At 36.3% G+C, this 3369-nt stretch overlaps 1 protein-coding gene across 1 annotated transcript in view; it reads left to right on the plus strand.

The window, feature by feature from the left end:
* The window catches only part of LOC119411551 (vomeronasal type-2 receptor 1), a 15717-nt gene that overhangs the window by 759 nt on the left and 11589 nt on the right, over positions 1–3369 (plus strand). The window lies entirely within an intron of this gene.

The raw sequence follows: 3369 nt of genomic DNA on the forward strand, positions 1-3369 counted from the left end.
TAATAATAATAATAATAATAATAATAATAATAATAATAATAGATGATGGATGGATGAAGATAATATTAATAATATTAATAATAATATAATGATGGCTGGATGGATGATGATGATCAAGATAATAATAATGATGATAATAATAATAATAATAATAATAATAATAATAATAATTATTATTATTATTATTATTATTATTATTATTATTATTATTATTATTATTATTATTATTATTATTATTATTACTAGAGAAATGGCATTTTCTGCAAAAATTCAGTGTGAATGCTTATTGCTGAAGGACCTACTAAAAACAGCTGAAATTGAAGAACAAGCCCAAGTTAACAGAAGAAAGCAGAAAGTACAAATCTAAACAAAGTTAAATCTGGCCCTCTGGACATTCAAAAAACAAAACAAAACAAAACAACAACAAAAAAAAAAAAATGTAGAAACGTTTCGTCGTTCATCCAAGAGACTTCTTCAGTCTGAGGTGCTGTATTCAGCTCAGTCTCTTAAATAGCACCTTCTCAGAGTGGATCAACCAGTTTTGCTGCTGACAACCAAAACCAGCTGCTCACATGCTCAAGAAGGACCATCAGCCTAACAATGGGTCATTAGCACACTGATGGCTGTTTACTGTTCACAGAGGGCTGAGTGATACTAGCAATCACAGCATTGTAAGAGGGGGACAGTTGAACCCGGAGGCCTCCACCCCTGTTTAATGATGGACGATTTCTTTTCACAAAGATGGCCTCCTTTACTCCTCTCTCAAACCATTGTTCCTCTCTGTCCAGGATGAGAACATCTTCATCCTTGAAAGAGTGACCGCTGGCCTGGAGATGAGTGTAGACCGCAGAGTCCTGGCCTGATGATGTTGATCTTCTGTGCTGGGCCATCCTTTTGGCCAGTGGCTGTTTTGTTTCCCCGATGTAAGACTGATCACAGCCCTCCTGACACTGAACAGCATACACAACATTACTCTGATTGTGCCGGGGGACTGGATCTTTGGGATGAACCAGTCTTTAATGTATTTTGGGGTTTAAAAGCCACTGGGACGTTATGTTTAGAAAATAACCGTCTCAGTTTCTCTGATACTCCCTCAACATATGGAATGACCACTGGTCTGGGTTCCTCCTTTTCACCTGATGGCTGACTGGAGTCCTGTTTGGGTTTCTTCTCTGCTTTCAGGAAGGCCCAGTTAGGATATCCACATTGCTCTAGAGCCTGTTTTGTGTGGGATTTCTCCTTCTGCCTGGCTCCTGAGCTAGTGGGGACGCTGTCTGCTCTGTGGTACAGAGTCCTGATGACTCCTAACTTGTGCTCCAAAGGGTGATGGGAGTCAAACTGCAAATACTGGTCTGTGTGGGTGGGTTTGCGGTACACCTCAGTTTGCAAATGTCCTCTATCAGAGACTGAGACCTCACAGTCCAAGAAAGCCAACCTGCCATTTTTTACATCTTCTCGTGTGAACTTGATGTATTTATCCACAGAGTTGATGTGGTCAGTAAAATGTTGGACTTCCTGAGATTTAATTTTAACCCAGGTGTCGTCAACATACCTGAACCAATGACTTGGTGGTGTCCCTGAAAAGGACGTCAAGGCTCTCTTTTCTACCTCCTCCATGTACAGGTTGGCAACAACAGGAGAAACTGGAGACCCCATAGCACACCCATGTGCTATGGGGTCTCCAGAGGACCAGATTTAACATTTTTAGATTTTTCCACCTGGATTATTGAGCAGGCATCAGGATAGAAAGTACACATATTTGCTGAATTATGATTAAATTAGAAGAAATTAGCCCCATCATTAGAAAATTAGCTGAAAAGGCTGAAAAAAGCTGAAAACTAGCTGAAAAGGCAGAAAGAAGCTTAAGCTACCAGAAGGAAGTAGAAGGAGCTGAAATGAGCTAAAAAAAATGTGGCATTAGCTGAAAAAGCTAAATTTAGCACAAAACAGCTAAATAGAAGCTGAAATAACAAAAAATGCTGAATTTAGCAGAAATAAGTTAAAAAGAGCCTAAGCTGAAATTAGCAGAAATTACCACGATAAAATTTAATTTATCTGAAAACAGCTGAAATGAGATAACATTCTAAAAAGTTTTCTGAACAGGTAGAACAAGCTAAAGTTAGCAGAATGAATTAGACGAGAGGGCACAATTTTGTCCAATTAAGCTTAAAGAAGCAGAAGCACAAAGAAGTGGCTATTATCTGAAAAAAGCTGAAATTAGCAACAAAAAAAGCTGAAAAGTATCTAAAAAGGCAGAAAGAAGCTTAAATTATATACTAGAAGCAAGTGGAGACAGCATTTTTTTTTCTGAATTAGGCTGAAAAAGTTTAAATGAGTGCAAAATACGTGGAATTAGCTGAAATTGCTAAAATTAGCATAAGAACAGCTAAATGTTAGCAGAAATAGAAAGAAAAAGCTGAAACTTGCATAAATAAGCTGAAATTAGCAGAAATTACCATGAAAAACTTGAATTTATCTGAAAACAGCTGAAATGAGATAACACGCTAAAAAGTTATCTGAAAATGTAGAACAAGCTTAAATTAGCAGAAGGAATTAGAGGGAGCACAGTTTTACCCAATTAGGCTTAAAGAAGCAGAAATAAGTACAAAGAAGTGGAAATTATCTGGGAAAAATCCACCGCTGAGAAAATGCTGAAATTAGCCACCACCCCACCCCGTCAGAGCTGAAAGTAGGAGAGCAATTTCAGGGGAGGACAGTGAGGGATGAAGAGGGCTAAAGCAAACTTTAGAGCCAAGATTATGTATATACAAATAAACTGTGCCAAGATATTCCAAACTCTAACGGGAGAATTTCATAACTGATTGACAAAGTTAGCTGTGAACAATGCAGAGAAAACAACTTCCTGTTTCTGATTCAATTTTTATAAAACTCCTGATGAGTCTGAGTTAAACTAGTCCCCATTTCCCCAAACTGCCATTTCATGATGTCAAAAGTTTGTAAGAATCATCAAAAATCAAATCAGAAACATAAAAAATGTGCATATTTGGAGAGCTATTCACCATTATTTATAGACTTTGGAAGACAACAATTCTTTTAAACCATAAATTCTGTCCTGTGTATTTATATGCATATGTCACACAAGAATGGAATTTACTATGCTATTTTATTTTTATGTTACCTAATATAGCTTTCTTGTTTTATTTTTTAATGTTTTATCTTGTTTTGTTTTGTTTATATTATTTTGCAAAGCAACAGACAAACAAATTTCTAGAAATGCACCATATCTTCATTACTCTTTTCATTCTTCAGATTTAACTCTCTTCATTCTCCAGATTTAATTATCTTCATTCTCCAGATTTAGCTCTCTTAATTCTCCAGATTTAACTCTCTTAATTCTCCAGATTTAAC

The sequence above is a fragment of the Nematolebias whitei genome, chromosome 6, assembly GCF_014905685.2.
Source record: "Nematolebias whitei isolate Nwh7 chromosome 6, NemWhi1, whole genome shotgun sequence".
NCBI classification, from domain to species: domain Eukaryota; kingdom Metazoa; phylum Chordata; class Actinopteri; order Cyprinodontiformes; family Rivulidae; genus Nematolebias; species Nematolebias whitei.